The sequence below is a fragment of the Cinclus cinclus genome, chromosome 20 (assembly GCF_963662255.1).
Source record: "Cinclus cinclus chromosome 20, bCinCin1.1, whole genome shotgun sequence".
In the NCBI taxonomy this organism is placed as follows: Eukaryota; Metazoa; Chordata; class Aves; order Passeriformes; family Cinclidae; genus Cinclus; species Cinclus cinclus.
Window position 1 is genome coordinate 5,104,047 of NC_085065.1, and position 13,772 is coordinate 5,117,818.

The window sequence follows — 13,772 nt, forward strand, 5'->3', positions numbered from 1 at the left end:
ACAAATGGGCAGGAGCTGCTCCCAGGGGTCCCTCTGTCCCCTGATGGGTGGGATACTGGGGCAGAGGGGCCCCCTGGGCTGCCACTACCTGATGGTGGGCTGGGCATTCCTACCAGCCCCAGCACTTCCAGTGCTTTCCCAGCTGCTGTCTCCCTGGAAACTGGAAGCAGGAAAGGGCATCACTTTCCTTTAGGAAAAGTGGGTGGACAAGCTGTGCAGCAGTTCCAGCCAGGAAGGGGGATGGATGAAAGGCTGTGGCTCCTCTGCTGCCCAGCTCCAGGTGTGTCAGGCAGGATCATTCCTGCTCAGGAATCCTCCAGGCTGTGGAGGGACACGAGCCATTCCCACACCTCCCCAGTGCTCCACATCTCCACCCGCTTTGGGGTCAGGAAGGATCAGTGCCTGGATCCAATGGTGGACTGACAGCCACTGCAGGAAAAGCAGAGGACTTCGTGGAGAGCCAACGGAACAGGAGGAAGAAGGAGCAGGTGGTGGATAGGGAGGAGGAGAACAGATGGGAGTAAGGGGAAAATTTGAGGAAACCAAGAAGAGGTGTTCACAGCATGGTGGAGGAGGATGTGGCATCAGGGACCAGGACCCAGCAGAGCAGAAAGTCAACGATATCAAAGCAAAGACACTGGATATTTTCATTCCCTGCAGCTCCTGCTCCTCAGAGGAGAGCAAGGATGTCTGAAATGCAGGCAGAAATTCAACCAGAGGCACCTGAGCCTGCTTGTTCAGCCTGTAAAACACTGGGGAGCAGAGCAGGGACATGGCTCAGAGGGGACAGGAAGGACTGGCCTGTGTCCCCAGCCAGCCCCTGTGTCACACACCCCCACACTCTGGTTCTGCTGTTTGCTTTCCCTTCGGGGACACCCCGGGAAGCCTCTGCTCAAGCCCAGCTGCCTCTGCCTGCAGCAACTCCCATCTATCTCAATTAGTGAACCTTCCCCAGAAATGCACCAGAGGCCTCAGCTCCTGAGAGCAGAGAGGGGGGACACAGATAAACAGCCCCTGCCACGCTCAGGGCAGCTGCTCTGAGCCTCATCCATCACATACTGGCCACGGGCACGTCCAGTCTCCCCAGCACCAGCAGCTTCATCAGGTTTGGTCCCTGCCAGCAGCATCTCCCAGCCCAGGAAGGGAGCAGGACAGATCTAATGGCAAGCAGGAGCCTGGGGGCTCACCCAGAGCCCAGTTTCCTCCAGGAGCTCACATCAAGCTCAGTTGGAGCACTGGTGGTTTATTAGGAGAGCTACTCCTGGGAGCAGCTGTGAGGCTGCAGAGCAGGCATCTGCTGCACCAGGGAGCAGCACAGGGAGATTTTTGGGGGCACAAGCTGCTGGTTTAGCTCTGGGTGTTCAGCAGAGGGTCACTCTCAGGACTGCAAAGGACTACAAGCCCTGCTGGCAGCAAACAGGAGGTGGGGAGACCACAGCTCAGCTCCAAACCCACAAATGAGCCTCTCTTTTTATTCTTTTCCAGGGAAATGGCTTCTCCAGTTTTTGTCTGGAACAGCCAATCAAACCCAAGGAGTTGCATCCAACTGTGAGGGGAAAATAGAAATCCAGGTCTATTAAAAATTATGAAAGACACCTTGACAGTGTCCCTTTAATGTAATTAAAAACCTATTTAAAGGCATGCCAAATGTTTACTAATTAAACAAGCACTTCATTCTGTAGCCCTAATGAAAAAAAGTAATTGGGATACTTAGAGCAAATCCCAGGTTTTTAAGGAAATAATTACTTTATAGAAAATTAGTTACTAAATTAAACCATTCTTTACTTGCTGTTACTTTGGCTCTTTTTCTCATTTTTGTGCAGTTGAATCCTGCAATTACCTGGGACAGAATTTTATCCTGAATAATGACTATTTCAAAGGACACAGGAAAAAGGGGGAAAAGTAGGAAATGTTAGCAGGTGCCCAAATGTTAATATGGGGCTAGTGGACAAAGCATGGCTTGGTTGGCAGAGACAGAAACGTGCCCTGGTGGCTGCACACCCAGTGCTCTGCTGACAGATTTCCATCCCACCACCCCTCTGCTGGCCCAGCACTGCCACTGAGGCCAGCCAGGGCCACCAGCTCAGGTACAAATGTGAATCCATCCCCTGAGGGGACAGAGGTGGTGTTTGCCATCCCTGGAGACGTGTAAAATCCAACTGGAATAGTCCTGGGACTCCTGCTGGTGGTGGCCCAGAGATCCTTTCCAGCCTCAGCCCCTCTGGGGTGTCCAGCCCGAGGAGCAGGAGGGATGGAGGGATGGAGCTGCAGGATCACACCACTGCAAACCTGGGCTCCGTGCTCAGGTGCCATCAGCAGCCAGGTGACATCTTTGTGCCCTCCTTGCCAAGAAGGGTCCTCAGCTTAGATCACAGACTGCTCCGAGGCAGGACGGTCCCCTTGGTGCCCACCTACAGAGCTGGCACACATCCTGAGGGTGTGCATTTCCCAGATGCTGCCAGGGCTCCTCTATGGACAGGCCTGAGGTCAACACCCAAGGACAGACTGGATGGGACCCTGCACAGTCTGGTCTGGTGGAAGTGTCCCTGCCCATGGCAGGAATGAGATGATCCCTTGGGCACCTTCCAACCCAAGCCACTCTGTGATTCAGAGGCAGGGGGAGGAAAACCAAACACTCCTACCTGTCTCCTTAATAAAACTCCATCACAAAAGGTTCTTTCTGCCTCCTCCTCCTCCTGCAGACTCTCTCCAACACAATCCTGGCCAAGACAAACCTCTCATTTCCACACTGGAGCACACAACACTAAATTTATTTTATCCATGAACCACCCAACTCTTGTTTTCCAGCCAAGGTGTGCTGGCCTCAGCCTGTGAGCTTTACCTGGCTCCTCCCGAGGGCAGGCACAGGCTCTGAGCACGAGCCCACTAATCTGAGGTGACACCAGGCTGAATGCAGAGAGAGGCAGCGAAGGCACACAGTGACCAAACATCTGTGCAGGAGGCAGCAGGGGCTGGCTCCCAGCTGTGGGGCTGCAGGGGCCTGGGATGGCAGATGGAGAGCCTGATTGCATTTGCTGATAATGGATTAGGAGGCTTTTCTTGGATCTCCACTTTCTCCTGGTTAGCCAGTTCCTTGAGGGGCTCTGCAGGGAGGTGTTACAAGAGATTTATTAACAAGATGAAGTGCAATGCCAGGAAAAGCTACTCCTGCAAAATGCACTTTCCCTCTCACATGTGCACAGGCTGAAAGCCACCCCATGTGAAAGCACTCAGCATCCTTCCCCCTCCAGCAAATCTGCTCCTTCCCTCCCAGCTGCTGTTTCACCAGAGCAATGGGAAAATCTACTGTCCTTCCTCAGCCACCCAACAGCCTCCAAAATGCCCTTATGTGCCAACAACAGCAAATATAAGTGCCTTAAAAGCAAGGAAAAAGAAGCTGTGGGGAAGTGCAGCTTGTCCCCAGCATGCACTGTCACAGCCTTTTCCCAGGACCAAACTCCTCCTGGCTGCTCTGGCAACATGGCACAGGCTCCCAGATCTTCCCGGGGCTGGGGAACAGACAGTAGCTCCAAAGGTGTCTGTGCAAGGGGAAAGACTGGGTTTAACACCCCCAGGGAGGTGTTGGGGACTGGGTCTGACTGGTGGGCCAGCCTTTGGCACAGCTTCTGCAGAGGAAATGGATGCTCCCCACTTACCTGACAGCCTCCAAAAATAACTGAGAGCTTCCAACAGCATGGCCTGCTCCCAGCTGTCCTTCAGGGCACAGACACACAGTCCCCTCCTGAGTGCAAGGCAGATTATTTGGGCTGCCTGGAGCCAGGGGTCACATCTGGAAGCTCTACCTGGCCCCCAGTGAATCCCTCTGCAGCCTAAAGCTGAGCTGCTCCTGCAGGGATCTCCCAGCCCAGGGAAGGTAAAGGTACTGAACCTGAAAGTACATGCTGCTGGCCAGCAAGCCTGGGTAATCCATTTTTACCTGTTTCAGCAACAATCCCCCCCCCCCCCCCCCCCCCCCCCCGCAGGTGAGGAAGCCAAAACCTGTCCTAAGGCACCAGCAAAGGAGCCAGGATTAGAACTCCAAAGCTCAGCTCACCAGACTGACTCACCTGGACCACACATGAACATGGCCCAAGGTGACACTGCTGAACCTTTGAGACAGAGGTAACCACAGCTCCCTGCCAAGCAGGAGCTGCAGGGGAAGGAAGGGTGAGGAAAAAAAGAGATAAACTGAAGGAGGAGGCAGACAAGAAGCAAGGAAAAGAAAGGAGAGAGAGCAAAGCAGGTGAGCACAGGGGTACAGGAACAGCATCCCCCTGGTGCATGGTTATGCCTCACTACAAGTGAAATAAATTTGCTTTTTCTGAGAGGAAGGATACAGAGCACACCATCACCATGTGAGGGAGCCTGACAGCACCTCAGAACCCACGTTCAAAGGAGAGCTGAGAGATTCACCAAGTGCTAGGTCAGATCAGAGCAGTTGTGCAGCCTTTTAGCAGCTCCCTGAGAATTAACCCCTTGTCTTGTAAGTTTATCTCCCTGAGGAGTGGTGTTGGACTGTCTGGTCCCTGAATGCCATTGCAAAATCCCAGCACAGGTAATCCCCAGAGCCCAACAAGCCCTGGATCTCCATCAGCTCATGGGATATCTGCAACAAATGAGGCTGCAGATGGAGGAGTTACACCAAGCTGCACAGGAGCTCTTCCTGTGTCTGCTGTCAGACCCAAGGATGAAAAATGAATTTGCCAGCTAAGCCACAATTCATCTCAGCTGGCTGAGGGCTGCCTTTGCAGCCCAGATCCAGGCACAGGCACCACTTAGCCTGGCCAATTTCCTGTGCTGATGCTTCACCCGAGACCCTGGCAGGACAGAGCCATTAATTACAGAGGCTGGAATTGTCTTTCCTGTAGATAAGGGGGAACCAAAGGCAGGTCAGGAGCTGTACCTGCCCAACAGGGTAATGAACTCTGCCAGCAAGTGCTGCTATAGCCAGCCTTGCTGGGGTGACACAAGTGCTGTGTGCTCAGCCAGCCCAGCCACGGGTTTGGCTTGGCTGCAATACAATTCCTTGGGGAGCGGAGATGCTGCCACACTCAGGATTTAATTGCCAGGAGTAGCCAGTGAGAAGAGGCTTCCCTGCTCTCCCCAGGCTCTTTGGAGCTGCTGATCCCCACCCACTCAGCTGCAGGTGCTTTGCAAAGGAGGTCAGCAGCTCCAGAGGCTCCGTGCCCACGGTTAGCCAGCAGTCACAGGGAAGGATCAATTCCCACGGTGCAGCTGTGACATCCCCAAGCAGGGCAGGGAGCTGGGACCTCACCTCCTGCATCCAAGGCCCAACAGAGCCACTGTAACTCCCTTACTCCTGTGGGCTGGCTGTGCATCACACTGGGAGGGTCAAAGAGATACAGAGGTCACACACGATAACCCCAGCCAGGCTTCTGATGATTCACTTAAATACAAAAATAGCACAAAAAAAGTGCCTCCTGTTCCACCCAGTATCCTCAGAGGATAATGCTTAAGAGACTCACCTTCCTGAACCAGCAGCATGAAGCTGCCATACCACAAAGAGAGAAATTTTCTAGGATGAGCCTCATCCTCAAATGCCCCATCAGACCAGTATCGTGCCCACTGATCCCCCTCCAGCTGGCCATGAACTTCTCACCAAAGCCACAACACCTCCCCATCCTTTCCTATGTTCTTCTTACACTTTTCCTCTCCAAACATGTCCTCCACAGCTGGGAGGATTGGCTCCAAAGTCCAGTCCTTCCCAGCAGACAGCAAGTCAGCCCCACAGCTCTTCCAGCTCCTCCCTTGGTTTCCCACCCCAGCTGACCCCAAATCCAGGACCTGCAACCCCCACAGCCATTCAGACAGGGACAGCAGCTCCTGCTGGCTCTTAGCTGGAGCAAGGAGTTACCTTCACACACCTGGCTGCTGCTGCAGCTGCATTTGCTGGTTTGTTTCTCTCCCAGCCCTGCAGCAATTCCTGGTCTGTGTCCTGTCACAGCAGAACAGGGCTGGTCACAACTAGTGCCTCAAAGCAAACAACATTACTTCATTCCTTTCCTTTTGCTCTGTACGAAACACACTACAGAAGACTTGATCGTAAACTAAACCCATCTTCCATCTCTGCTGTGCCACAGCAAACAACTTGTTAATGAAAAACAATTATAATTACTGACACAGAGGTAACTTCAGAAACGCCACCAGAGCAGCTCATATTTGGGAGCAGCTGTATCCCACAAAATATCCCATTCTGGGCACTTCAGGAGGATGCAAGACACCCTTTGCACACACAGGACAACCTGCCTTCACTCAAGCCTCTTCCTGGTTTCCAGTACCGAGGAATTGGCTCACATTCCTCAGCACAAGGTCTAAGAGCCCTTCTGCTATTTTTGTGGTCATTAATTATGACAACCAGGTCTCTATCAGGGTTTTACAAGCTGGAAGGTACAACAGCTAATTAACATTGTGCTCTTGGTCCCCACAACCTCCCAGCTGAGCCACAGCTCTGCCAAATGACTTCCTGGAGAGAAGGAAAGGGAAGAGAGGAAAAAAAATATAGAGAAACACAGAAAATCATCTTGGCTCCCAGCCCAAAACTTTCTCTTTTTAAGATGCATTTCAAGAATCTGATGGCTGCTAACCTCCCCGAGTTACAAGGGAGGCTGCTTGTCAAGAGCTGACCTGAGCTGGATTTAATTGGGAGCCAGTTGGAACGAGATCCAAAGGGCACCTTGGGGAGGCTCTGTGGAGGGTGGCAGAGGATGCAACAGCCACCAAACGAACAGAGAGCACCCTCTGCAGCCTGAGCCTGGACCTGGAGTGGGCTCTGGGCTGGGGCTGGAGAGCCCCAGGCTGTTCACAGCTCCAAGCAGCTCCCAGGACAGCGGTGCTGACTGGGGATTTACAAACTGGATTAGCTGGGAGAAAGCAGCTGCTAAGCCCAGCTCCTCCTCTGAGGTTGCCTGTTGCCTTAGGCACAACCATTGCCCTTCTGCTTCAAAATTCTCCTGTTCTGCAATATTTATTTCCTACATGAAGTTGTTTTTTTGGGGAAAGGAATATATTAATAGAGGAAAAACAAATCAAATATTCTACAGCAGTAGTTTCCAGTAGAAAATATTGACCAGTTTCCACATCTAAGTATTACCAACACCCTAAGACTTTAATTCCACCAGAAACAAAACAAGTCCATTTGAGAGTTTCAGTCAATGACTTGGGAACATTATCATTCTTGCTAAATGTAGCCCCTCAGGAAAATATTGACCATCAAACTGCACTTCCAGTTGCTTAAAACTACCCAGGGCATTCCCACTCCTTTATTCCACAGCCTGAGCACCTGCCACCTTACAGCTTCATCACCAGCTGAAAAGAAGTTTAATTTTTAATGGAGCAACATGACCTTTCTTTCCCCTCCAGATGAAGTGACACATGTTCACACAGAGGAAAAACCAAACCACACCACGACATACTGTGAGTTCAGAAGGCAGTGAAGACACAGAGAGCTCTGCACAGGGCTGGCTCACAGGTTCATCCTCACAGACAAGCAGAACTCGAGCTTTGCTGATCCCTCACTGCTGCTACCTATCAACACATCATCATTTCAGAACTCCTGGTTGCCTGAATATGAAAAATAATCCTCTTGTTTTCCTCCTACATATTTTAGCACTCCCTTCTGCTTCCCACCTGGCTTGTTACCAGCCTCTCCTGACCACATGTTCCTACAGCCTTTAGCTCCCTCACAAACTGAAATCTTTGGCTTTGATCCTGCAGTGATTCCAGACCCACAGTGGGGATGAACAAATGTTTGAAAGCCAAGAAAGATCATGAGTGTATTTTTTCCTCCCGCAGTTCAGATTGGGGTGCGTAAAACTTCCCAATTTATGCCCTCGGAACCCTTTCACCAGCCCAGTCACCAATGCCAAGCAAAACTTGCCTGCCTGGTGAAAGAAAAAGCTCCTAGTGGGTAAAAAAAGGGGTCTGGTTGTCCATGGCCTTGTGTGAGCCCCAGGAATACATCCATCAGCCTGGAGTTCCACCCACAGCAGACCCTCTGGGTTCCCCAGGCACACCTGGTCACCAAGGCAGGTTGAACTGCCCAGCACCTGAGGCTGTGCCACCCCTGGCACTGGGGACCCAAACAAGCACCTTCACTAACAGCATTACAAACACACCTGGATGTCCCTCGGCTCAAAGGTGTTTTATCCAGGAAAGAAGTCTTGAACATGATCTTTCCAGTCTTGAAGCATTTCAAGCCATCCTCCCCTCGTAATCCCTGCTACTGGTGGTTTGTTTGCTTGCTGCACAACATCATAAACATTTCCACCAGCTAGCAAACTTAAAATCCGATTGCCTTCTGCATGAAGTGAAGCCCAGTGTGCAGAATGGCCTCTCCTTCCCTTGGAGTCATTTTCCTGCCTGTGTCTGTGGAACTGGGAGCGTGGGCAGGCGCAGTCCCACACTGATCCCATGGGTGCTCAGCCCTGTCCCTGCCTCTCCCTGCCAAGGGCAGTGCTTCTTGTCTCGCTGACACCTCTGAGAATCAGCAGAATTAAACTCTTGTGAAGCACAATTATTATAATTACTCATAAATGTCATCAAGAAGTGCCTGTGATCGCTGCTCTCTTTCACTTTGCAGCGGGGTAAGGGTGGCAGATGAATGCAAGCACTGGAACACTCATTTTTTCAGGCTCACTCGTGTCCTGTTTTCTCTAGAACTTCCAATTACAGCACAGGTACCTGTTGAATCCCAGTCCAGCAGGGAGGAGGAGCAGCCACTTCCATGGCTGGGTCACCTACACACAGAGAAAACACTGAAATGGAAGCACCAGCTGAACGTTCTGGGTTTGCCCTGTGCCAGGCTGGGCACAGGAATACACCACAGTGGTCACTTGTATCCTTCACAGATATTTTATAGCAGTAAGTATAATGGGGAAAAAAGTTTAAGAAGTTCGGCCTGCAAATTTTCAATGAGCATTTGGAGAAATTCCAGCGAGGGAAAAGGCTGAGCACTCCCTGCTGTCCTCCACCTGTGCTTTCCTTCATCAGTCACACATTGGGAACAGAGCAGGGACACTCCAGCAGCTTCTGATTCTCTCCACTGCCTCTGCTTTTAGCCCCCAGAGCTCAGCTCAGAGTATTTCCAACTGAGGAAATACCTCCTCAGCACCAGCACTCAGCTCTGGAGCTGTGAAACACATGCTCTGTCAGCATCAATTTTGTGAGCACAAAACAAATAATGATGTATGGTGTCAAAGCTCCTTTCAACAGCTGATTACACAGATAATAACTTGTTTGGTTTTAGGTGTTTTAGGGTTTTTTTCACACAGATTATGAATCATAAACTCAGCATGTCAGGCATTACCACAAGATGAGTGGCTCTGACAACAAGCACTGCATTTAGAAAGCATGCTTAATTGAAGCTAATTTCACTAAGTGACCTTAAATAGCAATTTCCTTTTCATATGACAGAATGACTATTTTTTTTTTCATTTAAGGCACAAACCTTCTATTTTTTTCCTCCCTTCATGATTAACTTTGAAGTGCAAACTCTTGAATGTCCTTTTATGCAGGACTCAAAGGGCTGTGCACAGCAAAAGTCAACCTGCAAGGTTCTTTTCTATTTGTTCAGTCAGGTATTGAACACAGATTCTTTGCCTCAGAAATCAGAATGTCAAGGCTATCCAAAGATCACACTGGGTGAAACCACAGTGGATTTTGGCCCATCTGCAAATTACTGAATCACAAGGGAAAACCTCAGCAGGCAGAATTCATCTGTACTGATGTCCTCCTTGTTACCCTGAGCATCTTCACCACTGCAATTGGATTATTTCATGTATTATCCAGCCAAATGAGAGGCAGCAGAGCTGTTCCCTGCTGCTCCCTCCATTCCCCTCAGCTGCAGGATGGAGCCTGCACTGAATCCTGACTTTTAGCCTGGACAACGGCTCACAGCCACATTTAAATTTAGATAAACAGGACACAAGCACTCCACGATTCTGACTGGTTTTCTGGAGTCTTTCAGACAAGATCACTTAAGATGAAAGGAAAGCAACTGAAATCGTGAGAAAGGATACTGACAAAGAAAAAAAAAAATAAAAGCCCCAAACCAACATTTAGCCACTTCTCTCATCAACAGCATTAGTTTCCTAAAGATGGGCTCTCAGCAAGGACAAGGGAACAGGCTAAGGCAGAAGCAGCCACTGATTTTCCCTGTGACACTTCACTGGTGTGATGCTAAACCAGAAGGAAGCATTTCCAAAGGACTACTTACCCTAAATCAAACACTAAAAACCTAAAACTCGAGCCAAACACTTCCATTTCCCTAAGCCAGCTCTTGTAAAGCACTTCCACAAGCCATCAGTTCAGACTGTGTCTCCCTTTCCTAAAACAGTGACAAGAGCAATCCTGACAACTCAACGAGCCTATTAACAAAAACAATGTCTGTAATTCACTTTTATTTGCGTGGCTGTGAGCATGAAAGGAAGAGTCAGTACACTCACTTGAAATCAGTGTTTCCATTAGGGATAATCATTATGGGAGCCTGCTCTCAATTACCACTAATTCCAATCCAAGGACACTTTTTAAAGGTAAAAAGTCTCCCTCATTTAGACTTCTGCACAGTGTCAAAACGTAAAAAAAAAAAAAAAAAGATAAATGGGAGCTTGGAGGAAGACTCCCAACAGCTGAGATAATCAATTTAACAGAGACAATATGAACTAAGCAGAAATCTCAATTTGCAATGCACAAACTGAACTGAACAAAGCACCCCTTTCATATGCCCACGGAGACTAATTCTCACTTCCAGATTTGCTCTTTATTGCATTTTAAGGATTTCTTCCTCACTCTTATTGGTGCTTCTCCATGGTACTAACACAACCTCTGAAAATAAAATTATTCTGAATTTATCCATGAAAATGACAACAGTCTCAATCTTGGTTTTGAACCAGCATGGTCATATCAGAAGGTCACAAACTTCCCAGTTCAGCTCCAATCTCTAAATTACCCCATCTTTTATTATTTCTGCCTGCATGTCAGACAGGGATCAAAGAAAACATGGTATTAACTGCTGTTGCCATTCAATTAACATTAGTGGGTCTACAAGGGAAACAGAAGCGTGGATAAAACCTTCAAACACACATTTCCCCAGGAAAATTAATGGTTGAGATTGTAAGGTCGTGCCTTGACTAACACATTTGCACAGTTTGGGTCCAAGGTGGGTATTGTGGCCCCTGGCATGATGCTGAACCTTGTATTTCCTATTTATACTGACAGCAAACATTAATTGTAAAATACAGAATGTTGTGCTCTGTTCACACATCCCTCTGTGCATTAATTACTGGCACTTAGGTTGAAGTCCAGGAAACCAGATTTGTCAGCTGAAGTAAACTTGAGGAATTCCAAGAAAGTCCAGAGGAATTTTGTCTGCTTAACTTGACACATGGTCATGAATATAAACACTTAAATTATTTTTCCCTAAAGTCACAGCAAACCCCACCAGGAAGTTCTCTCTCCAGTATATTTTAAAATGGTCACAAACATTTGAAGAACTTACCAGCACAAGATTTCTCATTTTCCATAACTGTACCACAGAAGGGTTTCTGCTAAGATAGGGACCTTAGTTAAGTATTTTTGGGGGTTCTGTTCTTTTGTGATTTTTTTTTAATATTCCTTAGGATTTTATCAGCACCTGCAAAAAATTATAGATTTTAAATATTTCTTTAAAATATTTTTATAAATGGTTCTCTTCCTTATCTCAACTTGCTAACATAGATTGTACCAAATTAAATTAACACAACATTACTAAAACCACATCATTAATTAGGAAGTCCACAGTTGCAGAAATTCTCAGTCCATGCATCCATGTATCAAAATGAAAACCAACTGGCAAGACAAAATACAAATATGTTTATATGAGATTCATTACAGACTAATTGGTAGCAGCTTATTTGGCACTCAGTAGACAAGAAAAGCAGTTTTCACTTCCTTTTTAGCATTTGCTTAATAACTTGAGGATGTGGTATGTCAAGATATTAAACTTTAGTAACCCCTTAAAAGAATGAGGGGGAAAAAATGAAAGAGGACTTTTTAATAAACCAAAGCAACTTCATGTATAATTTTGCTTATAATGATGAAATCTCTAATATAAAACAAACCCACAGATAAAGCAAAAGCCTTTTTTTTCAAATCCCTCTTAATTTAACAGTGAGCTCCCAATTCAGATTAACTCTTTGTTAAGAGAACAATTAAATTGTTCAAAGGCCACTGAGGTGAAATGAAGGGGTGCAGCTTCACAGTTGGGAAATGCTGATTAACAGATTGAGATATGGAATCATAAATGGATGTCAGTATTACTTTCTTTATATTCACCAAATCTATATATATAGATATATGGTGTATATATTCTTTATATACACCAAAAATTTCAACCAAATGAACAACTGTGTACATTGGAGAGGATTTTTCACCTCTTGGCATATTAAAGAAATATGAATAAGTGAAAAGCAATCATATGTCACAGCAGCCTGAATAACTGAGGTCTCTCTTCAGATCAAATGTCAAAAGCAATACTTATACAGTCAATAGTAAAAAAGAATAGCTATCCATGATGCATCTTGCAGAATGTAATGACTTCTTGTAAAACTTATCACAGAGCAATAATATTTCCCTTTAATGACCCTATAAATAGTTCTGAGCAGCCTTCTAAGATTATCTGATACTGAGTCAGACCAGAACAGAGGAAAAAGAAAAAAAAGTAAAGCATCAGATTCACAGAGGTACTGAAAACCCACAAGTCCTTGTTCATTAGTATCCCTCTGAGTTGGTTCCAAAATGCTTTTTGAAACTACATAAACTTAGCAGTTTAAATTTCTAATAAAATAGCTCATATAATTCTTGTATGCCAAATGAACATCACAGAAGTTCATAATTAAAAGGGATCAATTTAAAAAGCAATCTCATGAGAGCCATAACCTACTTACAATTAAATGACATTGTTTAAAAAGCACTTACAAGTTACTCATCACAAGACCCATTTTTTCCCCAAATACACTGTAAGAAAAAACTGCTCCTGGCGAACTTTCACATCATTCTGCTCTCATTAATGTGATGAAGAAAACAGAGCCCTGAAAGGGTTTGGAGGAAAAAAATTCAGTAATTCCCTACCTGGAATAAAAAGCTCTTTATCCCTTTTGGTACTCTGGAGAAAATAAAAATGTGTAGCATCAAGAGAGTTTTAATCACTGGCAGCACCCTTTAATCCACACCTTTGTAGTACTCAGTATATAAAAGTCTTACGCTTCCAATTGCAGGATAACAGGAGTGGGTGAGAGAGAGGCTTTACAGTGCAGCTGGTCCCATTAATCACTTATTGATTGAACACTGAATGCTTTTTCAGGCTGCCTGACAGATTGGAATGGCTCTGGTAACCCCTCATTCAAATACATGTTCAGCTTCATTCTCTTTTACATCATTCATTAAATCTCCTGGGAATACACACAAGCCTCTCTCTCCAGGTTGTCCTCACAGATTTCTCAGCACGCTGGATGTTCAGGTGCCCTCTCATCCCCCCATTAACACCTTGCTGATCTCACAGCAAGAACCTGCTGTGAATTTCAAAATCCCTTCCCCTATCCCTGTAAAAAGATCGCCCTGGGCTGTTTGGCTCTGCACAACCAGGGCTGTGCTCCACAGGAGTTGTGACACTGCTGGAGAGCAAAAGTGACAGCGAATGTCACAGGAGATGCCACCCTCCCTCCCCAGGGTCAACCTTGGCAGCTCCTACACGGTTACAACATGTGGGAGCTACTGAC